We start from the raw sequence: 23,645 nt of genomic DNA, 5'->3' as shown, positions 1-23,645 counted from the left end.
TTGCACCCCTGCTCCTTCTCTGGGAATGCTCCCAGAAATTGAAACTCGTTACCTCATGACCTACAAGACAATCACCCATTTCCTCATTTCAAGAGGAAGTGTAAACTTCTACTCCATAATTACCTAAAACCTCCCACCAAACCATCAGATTGGCCTGGTACTTCCTCCAGCACCCTCCTTCTAAACTGACGTACCCTTGGGGGAAATACATGGACTACACTCTCCCCACTTCTGCAACTCCGTCATATCCAACTTAGAACTATACTGTTTGCATGTCCTACTGTCTATAAGTGTACCTCTGTATACGATTACCATGTATCCCTATGAACGGTCACTCGTGTAATTACTTCTATACAGTATACATACCCCATTGTCTATCGTATACCTTTGATATTGTTGCTAAGTACTATTACTTGCTTTTCATGTAATCTACATACATATCCTGCAGTCCATCGTGTACTCCTTCTCATGCTACTACTAGGTACTGGCTGGACTTCTGTAGCTATTGTAACTGCTGCTGTGCTAACTCTGAAGCGCTCGGATGCCTTCACGTCAAGTCCACGCCATACAACACTCTATAATAAATAAACGTGTCTCTCGCAACTATGCGTATTAAAAAGGATTAGTAAACTACTAAGGATTTCCAAGTGCCCTCCTGTGAGCGCACGGATAGATCAGAGAAGAGCTATAAAGAAAATCAGTGGTGAAATAATTGTACAAAAGGAGCAACACTCCGCTCAGTTATGCGGATATCCGTAGAATTAATGGAGATTACTTAATTTACTTTTCCAGCAAAGGTGTTTGAGCATCACTGGGGCTGGGGGTGGCACGTTAATGAGAAGGTTTTAACTGAGGCCCATGGGCAAAATAAAACCAATCTAGTTTTCTTTTTTTACACTACAGGTAGCCAAGTGCGAACAAAAACACGCGTGTCTTACTGGGCCAAACACTGCCACCTTGTCAAGATAGTGGCACAATTCTGAAACCTTGAAAACTACAGCGCTGGTCATGTTGGCTCTCGTTAGAAGTGGTACTAGTACAAAATGGGCATGAATGCCATCAAGTTTTTTAAGTTCCCCCAGGTCAGTAACAAAATCTGCAATGTTTTGACCAATAAAATAATCAATTGAAATTGACATTTGAATGCAGGGAAAGGATAAAAAGGTTTCCCAAAGCGAGAATACGTGTAAATGTGCCGAAATGTCAACATATTCCCTTAAATTTGGTAAAGAAGACACTGTTGGTTGGGTGTTCAAGTGTGGTCTGGTCACGTAATGTTTCTGCTAGAAATATTGCGCTAACAATTGAGCATGGCAATAGATCCGGTGTCATCCTCCAGCCTTTTGGCAAATCTTTGGTTTGTCATGGCTTTTGCAAAATACATTCCGTTTGGGAAGCTGCCAGGAGTTTAAAAAGAAAAAAGAAAAACAAGCATTGGCATAGCCAATAGGTCTCGCCTTTGGGACCTTGAGTGTTTAGCCATGCAACACTTGATGTGGTTGCACCAAGGATATTGTGCGGCATAACTAAATACTTATAAGGTTCCAAAAGCGAGACCTATTGGCTAGGCCAATGCTTGTTGGTTTGGTCCTGAGAAATGCCCTATGAGTTCGGTGGGAGTCGAGTGGGAGTTTATTTTCCACGCAAGATCATAGACTTTCCTCTTAGTTCAGTAACTGCATTTTCAGGAGGACGGGGACAGGAATGTTTTAGTTCAGGTTTAAAAAGACATAATTTGATGTACTAGGGTGAAACGCTTCCTTATTTTAAAGAAGCACACTTTTGGGGATTTCAAAGATACCATCTTATTTTAAAATGTTTGGTACATAATTCACACGTTCAATATTTTCAAGCCAAACTCCGCTCGTGCATGGGCTTGTTCAACGCAGATCCGACCCTTGGCTCGGCCCGTTAACTTGCTGGCTCGACCAACTAATGAGAGATTACTAGTGGAGTTACTCAACTCCTTACCTGCCCTCTCCGTCACATGTGTTTGGAGGTGCTGGCCCGAGGGCACTGTGTGTCCGGTCCGAGAGGTAGTGGCTGAACAACCAACATTAGCTCTGTTGATGGACCAGAGGCAGACAGAGAAAACAGAGCCTGCATGTGTACCAGCAGAACGACGCCACCAGCAGCCAGGCAGAAAGACCTTACAGTGGCAGAGCCCGGCACTGGGGCCAGACCAGAAGTCAAGGTCAAGAGGCCTGTTCTTCCCTGGCAGGTACCAGGCTAAGCATGCCTTGTAATCTGAGTACAGTGCGGCGCACTCTAGCCCGAAAGTGACGACCAGAGTGAGAGACGCAGAGGAAAATCGTGTGAATGGAGAACAGGAGTGACAGACACTCCAAATGCACCCCTTCCACATACCTAGAGTTCAGTCTACTACGTTAAGGAAGAATTTACAAATGTTTAGTTGTAAAAAAAATAAAAAAAATTGAGTGGTTACTCATTAATCAGATTCTGCTAATAAGCATTGGCGACGCAAATAGGCCTGGTTTAAGTTTTGTTAATTGCTGTGTGATAGGTCAGGCAGGACGCAGGGACTGAAAACTCAGACACCTTTGAAGCAAATGATTGTTACTCGTAGTCCTAAACCGAACTGAAAATGTACCATAAATAAGCAATCTGAAAACGCGGCAACTGGTCACTCAGGAGCATACGGTACACAACACCTACTGAAAAGAAATGAGCTAATTGCATCCTACACAGTCTACTCTACAAAGACGAACCAATTTTAAAACACTACGCGCTCCACCTCATGCTTTTACCATAGTTAACAGTTCCCTTTAACTCCGTTAACGTTGGTTTTAAAAAATAAACTAGTTCGGGAGGGATTATAACCATCGCCAGACATCAGTGCTCAGAGCCCTAGAAAATAAAACCTCAGCTGTGATTAACAGAGATGCACGTATTACCTCTTTCCTGCAAGTGGACTTGAATTTCTAGTTTCTAAAAAGGCAGCTTGACGACATGGAAGCGCTTTACAACAAGCATTGGCCACGTGGATGCAAAAGTGACGCGGCCGGGCGAGAAAGGAGGAGGGAGTGAGGGGGTAGTGCAAGCAGAGCAAGGCGCCCGTTCTGAGAGTTGTAGGGCCAATTGTACGCCAGAGTTAAAAAAAAAAAAAAAGAAATGCTACCGCCGGCCACAGCTTGCAGTGTTCGCGAGTGGTGCGCGCGTAGCAGTAATCACGCCATATGGCGCCTCTGCTCAAGCACGCGCCCGCGCACAGGCACTGCAAGCTGTATCCTGCGGTAGCATTTTTAAGCCCTCGCTTAGAAGTCTCGGCCAGACCAGCGCAAGCGCTGGGTCAGGCGAGACCTACAAAACGACTAAAGGCAAAAACGTTTTTGGGTCTCTACCATTACCACAGTGCTCCCTAGCCCTGAAGGCAACTATGTCATACACATCATTTTACTAACAATCAAAAGGTCTTGGCTAACACAGACCTAAAAAAGCAAATAGTTGTGCCACTGGCTTCCAGACTCTTGCCTTTGAGAAAGAAAGGACATGAGGGAAAGTAAATTATGAAAGCAAGGCAAGAAGCAAGGCAAGAAAAGACAACAGGCAAAAGTTGAAATGAACGAAGGAAGAAATGAAAGAAACAAAAAGGAATGAAAAGGCAAGAGATAGAAAGCAAGAGAACAAGGAAGGAATGAAAGAAACAAAGGAATGGAAAACAAAAAGGTATGAAAGAAAAAAGGCAGAGCAAGAAAGGAAATAAGAAATAAAATAGAAAGGGGAGGAAGGAATGAAAGGAGGACCAAAACAAAAGAAAGAAAAGAAGTCAATAAAAAAGTTAGTGGTGCAAATTAAACACGATTAAGGCTGGTTTTCTTCCTGTGCAAAGTCTATTAAAGAACCACTGGTGAAACGGAGTACAGAATAAATATGCTCAGAAGAACTGTTCATTTATGAATGCACATGTATAATATTGATGTGATTGATAACTTCAACTGGATGCAATCTGTTATGCTGTGAAACACAAGCAGTCAAACAGTAAACAAAAGGACACTCTAGAAGGAATTTACAACAGCACTGGGAGGAGACAGAAACGAATAAAGTGTGGACAGTGGCCGGTGCTCACATTTGGCAGCCAGTGTCGCATCAAATCATAAACAAAGGAATAAAACAAAAAAATGGCACAGAAGGGAACTAGCTTGTGGGAGGGATGAGTTTGCATTTTGCTCTTTAACAACAATTACTCAAAGCTGAGCTATCCAGTGCCTGAAGAGGGCAGACCCCCCTCTCCCCGCCAACCCCCCATGCGGTTTGCGTAGTGGGTAGAAACTAAATGGGAATGACATAACACCAATGGATGAAGAAAGCTGGCTAAAGACCCTTTAAATAAGTATTGTACATATATTTTTGGGAAAATGTAAAGTTCTTGGCCAACACCAGACCTAATAAGATGCACCTAGAAATGGAGTCGGCGAACCTGCTCAGGTTTATATTAGCAGCTTTCAGCACTCACGTTTTTAAAATCCTTTTCTTCAAACATAAGTTGGCTTCTTCTAACAGCCTCACTCACAATCGTATAGGAGACGGATTTGGATCCCCAGACAGCACCGGAAACCACTGGCTCAAATTAAGCACTGCTGAATCCCCAACCGATCTCAGTATTGGCAAACAGTGGGCCAACTACATACTGCACAAATAACAGTCATGTCAAATCAGGAATTCAATCCATTTACGGTTATCCCACCGGTCCATACAGCATTCTAAGGGTACCAAACCAGTAGCTGAATCCTAAATGTATAGATCATGTATAGTGCCCTCTACATTAGGAGAGTTCACTCCATTTTGTTCGTGCGTATGATTTTTTTGCACCCTGGTCTGTTGGTGCAAAATCAGTAGCGATTCCTCAGTCTGAGGGTGATCGAGAAACAGAAGTAGTACCACACTGTGTGGTTAGTGGTACAACAGTGGTAGTGAACTTAAGTGCGGAGTACAGGGAGAAGGGCCCAGTATCGGGTACAATGGCAAAACATTCTGCGAAGGCAGATGGGAAGTTAAACAGCACTGAGTGGGCACGTGAGACTAGAAACTCTGCAGGTGCAAATTGGTGAACACCCCTTTACGCATATCCTAGGTGGATATTCCAGAAAGGCCCCCCGCTACCCACAGCCCACTTATAAGGGGCCCAAACTCACCGTATTAAACCGAAGACTTCCAGATTCCCAGCACCGTATTCAGCAGTGCTTTGAACATATTGTAGAGTTTGAAGATTCGATTCTCACGTACAGCAGCCGAGCCACAATATTACAAATCCACAAGTAAAGTAAGGGTAAAAGGTTACAGGTCTGACTGAGCACACAGTGGTTATACAGCAGTTTCAAGATCTATCATGCCACTTAAAGTGCCACTGGGCAGCACATTGTTTGCCCAAGGTGAGTCTTCTAAAGTAAAGAGAACACCCTGAAGATACACATTACATCCTACGCACAACGCACTCGTGACACTGCTCACTATTGGGTGCGCGACACCAAACAGTGCAAAGAGGACAAGAACTTTGGTTCTGAAACAAAGCTCTGGGCTGCTGGAAAGGCCGTTTTCTACTTCTAGGAGAACTGAGCAGACATTGGAGAAAACATCCTGTATACGGAGGGCACGCACATCCAGCAGGCCAGATCCACGCCGTAGTGTTGGATTAGACACAAGAGGACTTTAACTACATCTCAAGTGTTTAGATTAAGAAGTGCAGTGCAGATCTGCCCTCCTTGCTCTGGATGGCCACACAGGATTAGAACAAAGCACACTTCCAGCCATGCACCCTAAACGGTGTAGCATGCTAGCCAGATCGACAAGCGCTTCAGTGCCCTACACAGGGGTAGTAAGTACTACATACATGTTGCAATACAATACTCCTAGTATAACAAGCACTGACCAATCCATTGTGTTGCTTTAGCATGCCAATATATGTAAACTTTTGCAGCAAAGCACGGTTTCCCTGCAGTAGAAGCCGCTCTTCAGTAGAAGTCCAAGTTCACAATAGATTGAGTATTTACGTCATAAACATGACACGATGTGGAGGGTTGCATGCGGAACAGCTAGAACCAGATACCACTCGAGGGCACTAGCACTCACATGTAATTTATCGCTAGCACGATCCAGAAGTCACACGCCACGGTACTGAGAGGCTCACGGACATCCGCTCATAGAGCCAACTCTTAACCTCTTGGAAGTACTAACCTCTCCGATAACCAAGCCATGCACGCCTCTATTCCATCTAAATACGGCCCTTCCCAGGCAGGTCTCTTAATTTCCTTGATCAGGTGAACCAGAGTCTGAAAAAACAATCTTCACCCACAGACAATAAGAGCCTGAAAAGAGCTAACAATGTGCTACTCAGCGAAGATGCGACTTTCCAGCCAATCAAAGAGCCGGATTGATTTCCATTAGGTATGACAAACATATTTGGCGTTTACAAGTTATTAAATTCAGAACACCGAACAAGACACTAATTCATTTCCATATTCCTTAAACAGTGTCCTACACCTACAAGTTTCCAGCCCCGAGGAAGACCTTCCCCGAAACCTCACGGTCCTCACACGAAGGTCGAAACGTGTCGGCACACCTACCACCCCCCCACTTGGGGCCAAGAGCATCTCCATACTAAAAATTGACAAAGACTATGGACACGGAGGTTTAGCCAACGAATGATGGCTTAACACATACAAAATATATTTAGACATTCCCTGACCTCTGTTCCATCCGGACCAACTCATTGACAAGTATCGAGGATAAATAGTTTACAATATCCAGGTGCATGAAACCAAAGAAGTAGGACTGTTTAGATTTGCAATGAGTCTGTACATGTAAATATCTGTCAATTTTTTCTATATTCTTTCAAATATGCACTGTATATAAAGTTTCACAATTAAGTACAAGTATGTAAAAAAACAATATGACAGTATGTCCGTGTGAAATCAAAAATGAAAAACTAAAACGTGAAGTAAATAACGTATTGATGAAATACAAGATATATTGTGCATGAATCTCTTTGCATTTGTTGAGAAAAGTTTGCCTGCCAATTCCTTGTTTAAGTTCTTACTGAACCAATTCTAGTTCATATGCTGAACAGATTTGAAGGTAAAGATCATAGACTTCCGTAACTAATAACCTAAGCAATTCATGGTCCAAGAGGCACCCTTCCATTGCAATATGAAAACCGAGGCACTCACAAAAGCTACCTACATGTGCGGCGTGCACAAAAGCAGTTCACATGAAGGATTGCCCCGCTGGCTTGCCACTGCTGGGAAGGGGTGGCAAGACAAGATTGCTTTTAGAATAGAATACATACAGAAGAAAAAGAGCTGGATTTAACTAACAGCGAGAAGAACAAGTGTACTTTTCAGACATGGAATAGCCTCATGTATTCCAATGGATGTGCCTCCTAGAAGATGGAATGATGCGTCAAGAGCATGGTGTCAGAGTGTAGCGCTACTCTGGGTGGAGTCAAAGCACTCTACATAGATTTTAAAGAATTATTACCACCATCTCTGCAGACATCGATGCGGTCACGCCAGAGTCAGGCGGCGAGGCCATCAAGAGGGGGGGGGGGGGGGGGGGGGGAGATGGGCAGGCAGAGAGGCCATCAAGAGGGAGGGGGGAGATGGGCAGGCAGAGAGGCCATCAAGAGGGAGGGGGAGATGGGCAGGCAGAGAGGCCATCAAGAGGGAGGGGGGAGATGGGCAGGCAGAGAGGCCATCAAGAGGGAGGGGGGAGATGGGCAGGCAGAGAGGCCATCAAGAGGGAGGGGGGAGATGGGCAGGCGGAGAAGCCATCAAGAGGGAGGGGGGAGGTGGGGAGGCCATGACGTCATCAAGAGGGAAGGAAGAGCAGCCACCAAGGATGATGCATAGAACAGTTAATTAAGAATTGGAAAAGTTGCTTTACTCTTACTTTCAATGTTGTAGGACCCAAGACTGTGGCATAAATTACTGAAGAATAGAGTTTTACAATACAATTTGTGGACCAAGACCAAGAGAGAGTAAGGGTCTTACTAGAGTGGCAAGTGCTTGGAGGACCAAGGGGAAATGGCCTCAAGAGGGCGCTAGCGCGCACCTGCATGCAGCACCCCGGGCACTAGCCAACATCCTGCATTTAACCAGGAACCACAAGGCATTCGAACAGTCACATGTACGGAAGCCGGCCTCCGATTTCCTGACCTGGTGATATTTATTTTACTCTGTCATATGTAAGGAGCAGAGAGGGTGCGGGCAGCGTTATAGAATGATGACGTGAGCATAGGGTCTTCGTTAAACTTCGGACTCCTACAAAGGTCCATGTATATGTAAGGAACTAGCAAGACATTTGTTCCAAAATCTTATTTCAATATTTCCACCTCAACACCTGAAAAATTAGTGGGAAACCACTCATGTTTTGTAGCTGAACATCTGCACACGTAGGACCACGTGTGTATAAACTGCTAAACGTGAATGAGCATTGTTTATTACATAATCAGTGTACATGCATGCCAACTCGATCATATAACCAATGCACATGTATGCCCACACCAAGAAAAACTATGTACAAGGCCAGTCTATGAAAGCTGCTCCACGTGTGACCCAGTGTTGGATAACTGCACATGTATGACCACTAACAGATACCCCCCGCACAAGTACATCAATGCTGCACCAGGCATCAGCTGCACAGGTCTACAATTTATAAGGGCGTGTTCTCCTTCATGTAGAAAAGCTTTACACCACTCGTTTTACCTTTATACTTACCACTACAATAACAGTGCTCTGGCAAGGTCCCTCCTCTCCATTTTCAGCCCGACCACGTGCCTGTGGAGACCCTCGGCAGTGAAGCGGGGTGGTCTCGCGGTGGGTTGATGCAGGCCTCCAGAGGGGCAAGTAGCCCAGTCTTTAAGGAATGCAATGCATTTCCCCCTTGCGGTCAGGCGCCTCCTACATGTAGGAGGCAAGTAGGACAGACCTCGCCCCGGACACTGCTCGTCACACCAGGCTGGCCTGCGCGTGTCCTACATGTAAGCCTGGGCGGAGTTGGTGGAGTTTTGCTATGCGGAACTCTTCTGCAAGCGCCGGAATGTAGTGCGAACTGCTGTTTGCGCTGGTCTTCCTGCCGCTCGGGTAGAAATTCTACCGAGTGGCAGCTCGCGTACTTACCATTTGCGAGCTGGGAAAAAACTCCGCTGCACTACGCGAAGCTGAGTTTTCTGCCCTCCGTACCCTCCGCGTAGCGCAGATAACTCCACAAACTTCACGAGCAGAGTTTACCGCCCAGGTCTAGCCATGTCCTCTGCAGGGATAAAACTGACATGGAGAGCACAGAAGCCAGACTGGGGTCACAGCCAATACACGAGGAGGAAATAGACCAATCTGGATCACATCAGATTTGCTTTTGAAAGAGAAGAGGTCTACAGTGGGTTCCCCTCCATCATTCCTTGTGCGATGGTCCCTAAAATGGTCTTCAGACTCACCCTGGCATGATGGGCGAATAGGAAAGATACAGAAGGAGTACAGAGTCCCTTCTGGTGCAAAGTCCTATCTCAAACCCCTTACCCTTCTGCCCACAGGTGGCAGAAGGAAATTGCAAAGGTGGCACGCTGAAAAGGCAGCTATGAATAAAGTTGCAGAGATATTTAAAGTAAAGTGAAACATGTCAGCTTGCCTTCCTGAAAGACAGCGAGACTTTGGGTTAGGTGAAACCGGTGATAAGGAGGGGTTCAATGTCCAGCAAAAGATGACGGAATCAGCAGAAGGTATGTACTGGATGGTCCTTCCCAAGCACCAGCACCTACTGGGACTGTGCAAATGGGAGGAGTCTCCAAGTACACCTTAAAGCATGGATGTAAACACCACCCTGGTCTCAGTCCCCAAGCACAAGACCCTCAGCCTACCAGACGGCTATGCCAATGTAATGGCAATCATATTTACATTCTTGCATGGTGCTCTGCAAACTCTTGACTCTGCAACCACCCTAGCCTCGAGAGCTTGGCGCAGTCCCCACCCAGCACCAGTGCTGTGTGAACAAAGTTTAAAAAACAAACCCAAATCACACATTTCTGCACACTTCCACTATATGCATACACTTCGAGCACACCACCTCATCATCCCCTTCCCCCCATTCTCATCTTTAGGTAAATTAATGGCTCTACATATTCTTTGCAGTTCTATATTCAGGTCATCTCTGACCTCTCCTGGTCCCCAAAACACACTATAAAGCCTTACTACCAGATTCCATACATGGCAGCAATGTGCCAGAAGCGAAAATAGGTCTGGTAAAAGGGTTCCTTGACAGTTTCACACCACTACAAAACTGCGCAGAAATTAAATGTAGGTATTGTTTGATCTAAGGAACGCGAGGACGCGTTCGTCAGCAGACGCTGCCTATTTGCTTTTCTCTTTTCTCTGGCTCCCGGCTACTTATGTTTAGATAACGAACGCGAGGAAGCGTTCATTACCGGCCACTGTCTGCCTTCTGGTTCCAGGCTCCTGCTCTTTTTTGAGTTACCTACGCAAAAGAAAAACTTTGGTGCTATGTAGGTTTGTCATAAACATTACGGAACGTATTTTTCCTCTAAAGGAGCCCTTTAAAAGCCTGCCTCATTTTTTCAACTGAAAGACACCACTACTCGCTAATCAGGTCGTCTATATTAATTTGGAAGAGATTTCTGCTGCATTTCACAAGAACCCGCCTACAGAGTGGCAGACAAAGCCACTGCATCTAAGTGACCTGGATCCACTCCAGTTGGCAGCAGAGGGACGTTCTGATGATTCTCATTTGTCCCTTCATTTTTTGAGGGTATGGGCCATGCTCTAGTGGGCTGTTGCTAGTCAGTGGACGCTGCTTGCCCTGATCCCTGCTACTTACTTCCGTGCCTGGCCGATCCTGGAGTCAACTGTCCTTCTGGCCTCCACGTCTCTCCCCCGCCGTCGCCTGACACCGCGACCGCTGGGAGGGGAGAGCGCTCGGCGGGACTTCAATACCCAGGTCCCCTTGCAACCCGGAAGGAAAACTCCCGGACCTTGCGCGCCCGGAGGCGCTACTTAATCGACCCCGCCCCCCGCGACGCGGGACCGCACGCGGGCTAAGCCCGGGCAAAGGGCGGGCCGTCTGTGGCCGTCAGGGGCCAAAGGAGGCCGGGCCAGGCCATACCCCTTTTCTCCTAAACACAATCAGCCCAGGGGGATGCCCTCTCCAGGACTCTGCAAATCGACTGCCAGGGAAGGGGGCTGCAATGCAGGGACATTGGACAAGTACTTCAAACCTACCAAAGAAGACGTAGGTAAGGAAGACTCTTTGGAGATACGTAGGGCCGAGCGGCGGCGCTCCATTGATTCTATGAAGAACAGGCCCCTGCCAGAGATTATCCCGTATCCCATTACCCAAGAGGATAGCACGCCCCCACTCAGTTTAAAACCTCTGACCCCTGAGGACTTCCCTCTCTTATTGCGGGACATCCCCACTTCCCCTGAGTTGGCTCCTGGAAAACTTCTAGATATAACCCCTCCTAGGACATCTACCACCCCTGTTAATTTGGTTACTCAAACCTCCCCTCCGCATGTAGTTAAGAAAAGTAGGCCTAAACAAAGTGTTGTGGTAGAGTTGCACAGGCCCCCACCGAGTAAACGCAGTAAAAAGTCAATGGGGGGCAGGGGGAAAGCCAAATCGTCCCATCTAGATTTTGGCAAAAAACACACACTTGTACCTCAACCTGGGAGGGATAATGAGATTGTCCCTATTGCTCTTCTCCAAAGGCCCTTAGCCCCAATAGAGCTACTATCACAAACGTCCCAGTGGCTGACATATTTAACCCTTTTACATCTATAGGGAGCTTAGAATCGCTACTGCGTTCCCTTTTGCAGCCCATTACTGATAGTTTGATAAAAGTGGAGAGCAGGCTTACCCTATTGGAAACATCCCTTACTACCCTGAACACCTTAGTTAGTAAGCAATCCAATAACGCGGGACCTCATCTCTCCGCAGGAAACCCTATTAAAAAAGGAATTACAAAGGGCAATAATAATGTTTCCCCCCCAGAGTGCGACTACTGCCCCTCCCTTGCAACCATTAATGGCTATTTTAGACCAGGTACCGCGCTGCAATTCATTTAATAGGCCCTTACAGACAATAGACTCTGCCCCTCAAAGTTCCCAGTCGGGGATTAATGACGGCCATCTAGAAGTTGGTGGTATCCCTCTACCCTCCTCGGGTCGGCCGGCTCCAAGTCTACGGAGACCAGACTTGCCGCCAGAGGCTAATAGTCTAACGGTGGTCCTAGCAGGCGTCCCCCGCTTAAGACTGGGGGAGAACGAAGATTATCAATCATTAAAGAACAAGGTCATTAAATGGCTAAATTGGAATCGACCCTTACCGTCTCATTTTAACAATGAGATTATTATGGTAAGAAGGGTCCCCTGGTTAGGTAAAACTAGGAAATCAATAATAGGGGACTGTATCCTGACAAGTTTTAAGGACCCGGGCACTGTACGGCACATTTGTAAAGGAACTAATAGATCACTGGATTCCACTATCCAGACCCTGCCAGTATCTTTTTTTTTCCCCCCCTATCCAAATGCATTACATTCCGATACAAGATGAGTGGGTGAGGGTGGAGCAGAGACACAGACAAAAGGACCATGTACAACGTCCAAGTCTTCAAGTGCAGGAGAGGCCCTATTTCCATTTTAATCGCTTTAACTGCCTGAATAGTTTGGATGGGGTTGATTGACTTTCTAGTCGTATGCCAATGGCTTTGGATTGTGGTGTCTGTAGTTCTCCCAAGCTACCTACCTCGACTGCTGTTAAATCGCATGGGCCACTGAACAACCTGGCGGTCTCGGACAATTTACTGGCCCATAATGTTTCCAATGCCTTTGGAACTCTGTTCGACCCATCACTGGTGGAGAATGGCTACAGTAGACCTCTTGATTTACCGGCCCCTACTGCTGGTAGCGCGTTAGAACCCCCGATTGCAGTGGAGTCCGGAGTCACACTTCCCAACTCTCCTGGACCGGCATCTAACACCCTTGGATTTCTGAGGCTAATTTGTTGGAATGTTGCTGGCCTCGCTAACAAACTGGAGGACTCGGACTGGGCAAATTACATTGAGACTGGCGACATATGTATGTTCCAGGAGACCTGGGCCAGAGAGGAATATGGCCATCAAGGCTATATGTCATTCTTCATTCCAGCGACATGGGAAGGCAAAGGCCGGCCGTCAGGAGGACTCACGACTTGGGTTGCATCTCATCTGGGTTGTGTGGCAACTCGGATGTCGACCAACTCTGAGGACATTCTTGCAATTTCTTTATTATGGCCCAACCAAGTTAAACTGGTGTTTATTAATATTTATTCCTGGCCAATGGGGAATGTAAAGGAATCGCAGACCATAGATGAACTCTCCAATTTTCTAACTGACCTACCGAGTGATTCATACTATGTTGTGGGAGGGGATTTTAATTCTCACTTTGAGCCACTCCCTGGTCTTTTGGATGGGTTATCATCTGATGAAGAAGTTAGATGGGCAGTCCCTATGGTGGAAGCCCCACCCCCAAAGGCGTGGACCCCTTTAGCGGTGCAAATTACAGCCCTCACCCTGGAGTTTGGACTCAGAGCTTGTAATGGACGAACAAAATCTGACATACCCAGCAAAACCACCTATAACAGGCTGGGAAGAGAGTCCCGACTGGATTACGTCCTGGCTCAAATAGTGAAGTGGCCGACAATCCAGGACTTCAGGGTGATGGAAAGGTCCGATAGTGACCATAACGCACTTGAGCTCGACCTTGTCCGTCCCGGCCCCCAAGCTCTTCTGAATAATGTGGTAGAAAACACCCCTGCACTTCTCCTTGACAACAACCGGAGAAGGATCAGGTGGGAGCACCTGGCCACGAGCAAGAATAAACTCCCCAGGCTCTATGATGGGATAATTCCCATTTTGGAAACTGTGGGTTGCTTGGACGCCGAGCCATACAACAAAGACACCCAGGGTAAATTGTTCAAAGCCCATGAGGAACTTATAAAAGCTGCGGCACCCCATTTCACTTGTAGCCCACGAAAAGCAAAAGGGGGGCGTTCAGGCAAAACATTATGGTACAACCTTGCCTGCAGAAGGGCAAAAACAGAGCTCCTTAAACTAATCAAGGAGGGTCTTGGTGGGGATAGTCTAAAACAAAGCAGACGAGTTTATAAGAAACTCACTGCCCACGCCAAGGCAGAATGGGAGGAAGAACAGTGGGAAGAACTCACTAAGGCACTAGCGACCCAAGACCATCGGTTGTTTTGGAGGATTGTGAATGGGGGGGGGGGTCGGGGAACTTAAAATCCGCATTCGAGCCCAATATTGCTCCTGGGGTATGGCAGGCTCACTTCCAGACTCTATACAGTCCTGACTCGGGAGAATCCCCTGCTGTTGATGGGATAGGCCGCCCGGACTACGAAGGGGAGCTGATAACGCTCGGAGAAGTGATTGCTGCCATTTCAGGACTTGCCCCTGGAAAGGCGCCGGGACTGGACGGATTACCAGGGGATATGTTCAAGCAGGAACCTGTTGTATGGGCCCCTTATCTTACCGCCCTCTTCAACGGAGTTATCGGTGGTATGGAAATCCCTAGTACTTGGCTGGGGGCTGAGGTGGTCCCCATCTTTAAAAAGGGCTCACCTCTCCTCCCAGCCAACTACAGACCAATCAGTTTGATAGACGTGACACAGAAGCTGTTTGGTAGGGTGATGTTGAACAGGCTACAGGACTGGATGGAGGAGGTGGGAGCCCTTAGCCCTTACCAGGCGGGATTCAGGAAGGGGGTATCCACAGTGGACCAGGTTTTTAGATTGAATCTGGTCTACTGGCGGGTAGCGAAAATCGAGGGCGGTAGTTTGTACACAATTTTTGTGGACTTACGGGCCGCTTTTGATTTGGTGCCCAGGGGGAAACTTTGGAGCATCTTGGCAGAGATGGGCGTCCCCCGGGACATCCTCTTGATCTTACAGAGATTGCATCACAATAACTATGCCCGAGTGAGGTGTGGGAGGGCGGGGGGACTGACCGACAGATTCCCCGTTGACCGGGGGGTAAGGCAGGGCTGTGTATTGGCACCGACCCTGTTTTGCCTCTTTGTCAACGGGGTAATCGCCCATTTGAATGCCACTGAATACACTGACGCCCCGAAATTGAATGGCAGCAGGGTGCCCGCAATTATGTTTGCGGACGACACCCTGCTGCTATCCAAAACCCCCATGGGTATTCAGAGGATTCTTGACTCCTTCGTGGCCTTCTGTAATGATAGGGGGCTGGAAATTAATGCGGCAAAAACCAAATATATGGTTCTGAACCCGAGGCAAAAACTTCGCCCAAATCCGCAATTGGGAGCTGGACGGCTGGAGAGAGTGACTACCTTTGAATATCTTGGTGTGACTATCAACGAAACCATGACCTGGGGATCCCATCAGAGCAGGGCAAGCCTTAAACTCACGCAGATCACCGGGGGTATTAACCGTATGATGAATGGTTCATCATATCGTCCATTGGGGGCATTGATCCAGATATATAAGGCCCAGGCTAGGGGAGCGATAATGTATGGGGCGGAAATATGGGGCCACACGTCTTGCAAGAGTCTGTCATTAGTGGAAAACAAGTTTATTAGACAGATAGCCGCACTCCCGCCCAGTACTCCGCTCCTCCCCCTGAGGCTAGATCTGGGCCTACGACCATTAGCTGACGAAATAAGCCTGAGACCTCTAGCACTCTGGCGTAGGCTGTGGAGCAGCATTGATCTCATAGATTATAGGGCGGAATTGGTTGAACTTCTGAAAGACCCAATGGCGCTCAGTATTCCCTGGGTTAAAAATATCCAAGCCATTTGCGTGGAAATAGGGCTCCCCGACTTATGGAATGACCCAGCGAAAGCCGCACCGAATATATCCAAAAGGTCCCTGGCCAAGGTTTACCACAAATATAAACTAGAAAGGGCTCAAGCTACCCAGGCAGAAGGGTCTCTAGCTTCTGTGTTCATGCAGAGCAAGGATTTCTATAGATTGGAGAGGGTGTTGGATCCTATCTCCCCCGCACTGACCAGGAAGCTGTTCCTCCAATGGAGATACGGCACATTGCCGTTCCGGTCTTTTATAAGCACCTGGTCATCGGGTCCCACCCTAAAGCAGTGTCCGGCCTGTGACGCCATGGAGGAAACTGATTTGCACGTGGTTTTCTTCTGCCCAGCCTACAAAATAGCACGAAAATATTGGCTTCTCCCGCTGATAAGGAATATGGGATGCAGGGAATACGCACCAATGTATAGAATCTTAAAAACTGATCTCTCTGGCCCAATTGTTTTTGCATTAGCGAAATTTCTGACCAATGTTTGGCACACGCGTAACCGGATTTGAAAGGCGTTGGGACCCTCATAAATGTTTTTACCTTTATATTAGAGATTGAATATGTATATTGTATTCTTGATTGTCTTCACTTTGATAACTGCTGTTTAATAATTTTTTTATCTTAAATTCTGAATTATTTATGTATTTTATGCTTGTACATATTTTACCTGTGCTTTTATGGTCATCTGACCGAAATAAAGCTATCAAAGAAATGTAGGTAAACCTGTAACAGCAGACGGAATTCTTCGCTCGCCTTATGCTGCAGGCAGTGGAGGGACATAGCATAAATACACGTAACAACGTTTTCACCAATTCCTCAAACCTAGGGAAAAGTTTTGAAATATGCCATAAATTACCAATGTTAATATATCAAAATTTGTCAAAATGTTAGCTGCCATATTGGTGTTCGGGCTCCTGGTCTCAAACTTTCAAAGAAGGTGCGGTCTGCTCCTAAAGTCCTCACTCAAAGCTTCCTCTCCAATCCGATCCACACATCTCTCCAAAGATTCATTAATTTTCCTACCTGTTGTGAGATGAAGTCCATTACAGACAGGGGCATGTCTGCTTGGTGCAGGACCAGTCTCTAGATGGGTAGGTCCGGGCAAACTTTAAATTATGCAGGTGTAGTGCACATAAATTAATGGAATTTAGTTATTACGCTTGTTACACAAAAATCCCAAAATAATGCCGTTACACCACATTGTGTAATTATGCTACAGTTTGTGCCAATATTAAAGCAGGCAACAACTAGAACGTGAGCAGCTGCTGGCAGAAAAGCATTTTTCGTGCTAAAATATAGCTCCCAAAGCCAGATTTTCATTTCGTGTCAAAATCCAAACAATTACGCAAAAGCAAATGACATCTCTATACTACCGATGATAGACAGGAGGGACCCAGAATGCAAGCCTCTCAGCATCGCTGCTCTCCAGCGCATGCCTGGATCCTGCTGATGGTGGTGGTGGTTTCGTAACATCTTCAGCAGCGCTGCGGGCTGCGAGGCGAACAGATTAAACGCGACTGACCTACATACACCTCCGCCAAACTCCACCTCGCGCGTTAATCCTCCTCGTCCTCTGCTCTTCACTGCATGCGGCGATAATCAGTTACACGATACTCCTGCGGACTCACTGATGTGGCGCAGCCTTGTCTCAGGTCCTAATCACCAAATTCCCTGATGGTGCAAACTCCTCTTGGTGCCCTAAACGGGATTACGGTGAGGAAAGAAATGGAGGGTGTGCGCTCCCACAATTCGCTAAAGGTGAAACCTCCCGCTGATCACAAAAGCCAGCAGCTCACGAGCCGCTTGCGTAGCTGAAAAAGGGATCAATTGCTAATGTTATTCCCCAATAAATTACAGACTCCACATATTCACAAAATGGTGTGCATAAATTGCCCCACATTTCTGCAGCCCACTCATGATCGGGCGCCAAGTGTTCTACTAAACACACACACACATCTGTATAGTGCGCCATCTGCTACTGGAATAGCATATCCGCTGCTTCAGTAGTCCGAAAGGTCCCAAAGTTACCACAGACCAACATCTATTTTGGCATGTGAAGGTCAGTAGTGTGGCGGGGCAGGTGTGTAGGTTAGGTCAATGTTGCAAAGTCAATTAATTTTGAACAAATATTCTGACAAGAATACTGTACCTGGTATTGTGGAACGTAGTTGGATTTGGTGAGTTGAACGTGATAACCACTACCCTACAGAAACTGGATTACGATTTGGCAAGCAAGCTGCTATCAAGAGCAAGTCAGGCATTATAAAATTAAGCAGAGAACTAGTTAATGGAATGTTGGGGAAACTTCTTGTAATTTGTATTTTTTATAAAAGTCCAAATGTTCCATATTGAGAATCCCCTTCGTTGCTTGATCTTTAAAGACACTAAATATTAATGCACGGGGGGGGAGGGCAGAACACCTTGGTCATTAAAACTCTACAGTATTGGCTAAGTATGGCCCCCACTGAACCACACCCAACGTGTCTAGGTACGATCTCTCAACATCCTCCGAAGAAGTCTAAAAGAAACTCCTCAACTAGGATATCTTGAACATTTTTTTTGCAATCAGCGGTCCAACCACTATCCAATTAATACCTGGTTATCTCCAGCTTCTGTGGGCACAAACCCTTTCCCCCACCCAAAGGTCATAACCTCATAACATTACGCCTCCCCATCATTCAAATAGGTACAGATTCTGCTCACATGCATACACAATAACCCTTTCAACCTAGGTAGCAATCAAATGCTCAATAACCAATTCCTCACGACTAGCAGTACTTCCTACCACGAATATTAAACCTCGGCAGTAGAAAAGCTAGAACCATGTCTTATCAATAGCACCATATGAACGAATACGGAGGCCCATAATAGGCACCATCATGGGCATTCTTCCATGCCACAGTAAGATCATAAGACGGATATTCAAATTCTTCCAACTACATGCATCCAGGCTTTCCAATGCCCACCACCCCAAAATATGTGCACAATCCCCTTACTTTGTGCCTGAACCCCAGACACGACTCAAGCAGCACTCCAGATACACTGCATGCAGACAAAACGTGTACAAAATGCAGCCAAACAAAGTTTGACGAAAGCTATGAAACGCAACAAGATCTTGTATACAACCGATCACATGTTACAGGCAGACTCCATGAGCTCGATTCCTCGTCCCATCTTCGAGAGATTCCATACAAGAGAGCCCAAAGTGGTAGAAGTCACATGATCAGTGACAGTTTGCACGATACCATGCAGGATACGAAGCGCTTCTCCATTCACCTTTCCGTACAGTCGCGAGGCACAGAAGAAACACCACCAACTCTATCTTCGTGAATGGGGCAGTTTTGTTTCACTAGGTCCCAATTAATATACAGATACATTTGTCTCGATCACAAGAGTGAATTGCGATTCCCTCCATAAATTTAAATTGTTCACTCACTATATCGAACCTTGGCATTTATTTACATGCGCTATTGCACCTCAATGCTCCAGTTTTGTAGCAGATTCAGCAGTGCCAGAATTTAAACCAGTGACTCGCTGGATACCTACACAATTCTTTGCAAGGTGTGCCAACCACACTGAGCAACATCACCAACTTCAGGGGGGACCCAAACCGAGGGGAGATGCAGCCAAAATTAGAACATATTTTGCACATAAAAATTAACATCCCAGCAACTTACAAATCACAATTCCGCTTCAGTGATGACAGGTAAAGTTAAAAAGTTTGCCAAAGCACAGTTACGTAACACGCACAACTGGGATGTTTCCTAAATGTAGGATGTCCCACCTGTGAAGCACTGGACAACCGGAAGAGCGCCTTCTGACCTATCAGTCTAGCAGGGGCAGGAGCTGGTGCCTTCTTCTGGAGGCATGGGACCTTGTGTGGAGAGAGTTTGAGTGAGTGCCTGGGGCTGCTGGCCCATAGGTACCTTGTCTGGGATAAGGGAGCAATATGGGGTGTAGGCTTGGTCTGGGGAAGCATCAGCGAGGAGTCCGATAACGGCCGGTCATTAATTGGTTGCAATTCTCCTGCAATCACAACAGCAAGAACAGCTTCCAACTACAGCAAGGGTAGCAACACTGATCAGTTAAAAAAAGTACATAATTTCACAAAAGTTGAGGAGGAAAAAAAATGTGTAAAGTTGTAATTTAGTTGATTTTGTAACCTGCTACTTAACCTATTTTTACAAGCCTCTGGAGAACTAGCAGCCAACCAGAATGCAGTAAGCCAGATCTAGGTATGACCTCCTAAATAAAGGTCACAAGCGCAAGTGGACCTTGGATACGAACCTTGACAAGAAAAGCAACCAGGCATGAGCATCACTTAATTCCAAACTGGATTGTACAGGCGGCATTGTGGAAATGGAGCGTCGCAAAGTGAGAGCAAAGAGGGCCATTAAAATACCTATAAAGAGTCATCATTCCTTTTAGCATCAGCCTCAACTATTGAGCAACTAAATTACTGGCTATAAAACTGAAGAAGAAAAAAAAAAAAAAAAAAAAAAAAAAAGGCCGACATTTAAATCTATGACCTTATCCTGCTCCAATCCCAACAAATTGTCTCAAGAAGTCCTTCTCAAAGTACATGTAATTTAGCTGGAGTGTGAAGACCAGATGCAAGTTACAGATCAGATGAGATGACATCCATTGCTTACACGGATGCAGCGAGGTTTCAGGTCTAGAAAGTACTTTTCAGATTGAGACTTCCCAGCTTTTTAACATAAGAAGCCAACTCTATGCTGTAAATGAAGTGAAGGCCGTCCTTGCACTGGGACCTTCTCATCCTTCGCTTGTCATCCCTTTGGCTCCCATCAGTAACATGGAGAACATTTCATTTTTCCATTTGCTCCCCCCCCCCCCCCCCCAAAAAAAAAACTCAAAAAATGTGACTGTTACTAAGGGGAACGCAGGGGTTGTGGGTGGATTGTGTTACACAGCTGGAAAAAATGCACAATTCTGAGATATAGAACGGAAAAAATAAACAAATGTTTTCCATAACCTTCACTGCGGTCCTCTTAATACTTTACAAATGCAGCAGTTAAAGACATTGGAAAAGCCAGAGGTCTGGCTCGCAGACTGAATCCAGGCTTACACAAACCTGCTGCAGTAAAAAAAATACAAACCGAATTGGCAATGGTGTACTTCTTGCACTGCATTTATGCATCAGCGAATGTAAGGAGTGACCATTCAATGTACTTTTCACATGCATTGCAAGCACTCCATGGGGCAGGCAATGGTACAGCAGCATAAGTAGAGAGACAAACACTTCTAGGGGCACAGCCAACGCCTACTTGATGTACATTATAAATAAAATCGGTGACAATAGGTCAAGAGCTGCAGCGTGAAGCGAAACCTAAAAACAAGTCTAAGGCTTTATTAGTTAGTTAACATTTTAAATCAATTTGTGCCACTTTCAAAATAAAGTACAGTGACCTTGTACCGGAAAAAAATTGACTGCATAGTCGAAAAATAGTGAAGAACGTGGAAAAAGAAAAAACTACGGGTTGCTCGCTATTGGCCCAAACTGAGAAGTGGTCAGTCCAGCAGCTGTAGCCACCTTTCCACACCAGGCTCAGACTGTTCCAACACATTTTGATTAACTTTAGCAACTTGACGGTCCCCTGATACTTTAGACTGGAGAGGGAGAGAGACAGCAACCAAGCATCACAGTAACATACACGGGAAAATTACCAATCACTGGGGTTGGCTTCAAATCTCCTGGAGAATCAATGGGCAGGTCCATGAGTTCCCACTGCTGAACTCCAAGCAAGGTGGGGATGGCGCATGTCCGGTGCATCATGCCCATGAGCTCCAGTTAATGGGAAGCTAGCATGATTATTGAATGAAGAGACTCACAGGTATTCACCAAAGTACCAAATGGTCACAAAAAGGTGTGTTCTATGCAACAGTCCAGCTACTCCAAGCAGAAAAAAAGCCACTGAATACTGTCTACTACCAATGGAACCTCTGAAATCAGTTCTCCCATTGCACCGGATGGGACTTTTGGTGGATTACTGCAACATCGGTGCTAATCTTCAACCAAGGCAATGAGCATGTTCCAAATGGACCATCTTATCCTTGCCCTAAACTCGGAGCACGACTCACTGACACAACTACTTCACGGAGTAGTAACAAAGAAGATTGTAGATTGAGACCCTTTGTCGAACTTGCAATGCCCTGTGTGAACAAAAGCCTCGTTACTGCACCAAGCTTGATGGGGCAATAGCAGACATCCACTCGGCAGTACACACAGGTCAGCAGGTACATTGACAAGGCGCTTTGTAGTACCTTAGAGGGAAGACTAGTGTGCGTGCCCTGGTACATTCCTGCTCAGTGATGGGACTCCTTGGAGGAGTGTTCTAAGGCTTGGAGGTTAGTCCAGAGGTAGCAGAGAAGATAAGTTTGCATAAAAAGGTCTGTACATCATACAACCTGCACTAAGTCACTCAACACCTGAATGCACAGACCGATTACTACAATCCACCCTTTGAAGCTCATAGCTCCCCCTGACTGCCTAGGGCACATTTTGTAAAATACCTGAAATTCCTAAAAAGTTACTTATTACATTAGAATAATGACTGTACTCCAGGTAAGGAACTTGCAATATGCACACCTTACCGAACCCGGACCTATACCTAGCCTCGCTAGAATCACATCAATGCCTAACTCCTCACCTTCTCTTTTCAAATTGTACTTGTGCAGCCGCTTGGAAGCATAGGCACAGCATGGGGGGGGGGGGGGGGGGGGGGAGAAACTACCATCGACAGGAACGCAGATTACATAGATCGAAAGCAGATAATCTGAAAAGGCCAGTCTATATCAAGACTATTGAAAACCGAGCCCTTCTGCTATTGAACCGTTCTGCCACCTTTCAAATGGTCCATGCCTCCGCTCTGAAGACAAATTTATAGTGATACAGACACTGATTTATGCACTTTTGAAACCTCAGTCGTTAGACGCATACTAAAATTTCGAAGCCTATCAAAGTTTTATTTGTGTGCCTACGTGCCATGGCAGTCGCTTGAGAACAAGTCATCTCAAACTAAAGTCAACAAAACCTGCAGCACTAGCCTCTGTTAAAGTCCTACCTACCACCAGTCCACCATCTGGCCATCATACTTGCCCCACCTTCCTGTAAGGAATCTAGTGCGATCGTAGATTTGAACCCCTCCTCAAGCCAATTGCGCTACCATGGGGTCCTATTACATGAGAAATCAATAAAGACTTCCCTTACCTAGGAGTAAACAGGGTAAAATCCACCATCAGCCTAGTGTGTCCCTGTCTAGATTACTGCACTGGTGTATGCTTCAGAGCAGACCAGAGAGTGATCCACCAGCTACAGGGAATCCAGAATACAGCTGAGAGAACTCTCACCTCAGTACCACCTCATGCAGCTCACCTGTACGCGTGTCTCTACACGGAGGGCCTGCGCTTACACACCTTTCATAGCAATGTAAACAGCTCACTGTACAGACCCTGCTCGGGTCCCCTCGTCCTTCAGTGAAAACTGTCCCTGCCACCAGTGCAGAGCTCTGCGCTTAGGGCCGGTTCTACTCCAGGGAGGCAGCATTTCACTCAAACCTCATACTGGACGAAACTCAGTAGTTCAAGTGACGGAGATACGAAAAACATTCTGTGCGAGAGTAAAATCTGCGACCATCTTCAGTTCCAGGGAACACTTTTAAAAAATGGTTTGTTCCCCCATTTCCATAAGTACAAGCTTGTAATTACGCCTAAATAAAAGCCATGCATCCCAGCCTGTTCACACTATTCCTCAACACCTCTTGCTAGTGTGCAG

The 23,645-nt window shown here is 46.3% G+C and overlaps 1 protein-coding gene across 8 annotated transcripts in view; it reads right to left on the bottom strand.

Moving 5' to 3' along the window:
* Nucleotides 1-23,645, bottom strand: part of GSN (gelsolin) — a 191,906-nt gene that overhangs the window by 84,506 nt on the left and 83,755 nt on the right. The window contains exon 1 of one of the 8 annotated variants that reach the window (XM_085613683.1): nucleotides 5,154-5,328. The exons of the other annotated variants lie outside the window; for them this stretch is intronic. The gene's annotated coding sequence lies outside the window, so the exon portion shown is untranslated. Of the gene's footprint in view, nucleotides 1-5,153; nucleotides 5,329-23,645 lie in introns of those variants that run through there. 8 annotated transcript variants of the gene reach the window in all.

The sequence above is a fragment of the Triturus cristatus genome, chromosome 1_2 (assembly GCF_964204655.1).
Source record: "Triturus cristatus chromosome 1_2, aTriCri1.1, whole genome shotgun sequence".
In the NCBI taxonomy this organism is placed as follows: Eukaryota; Metazoa; Chordata; class Amphibia; order Caudata; family Salamandridae; genus Triturus; species Triturus cristatus.
This window is presented reverse-complemented; position numbering and strand designations above follow the sequence as displayed.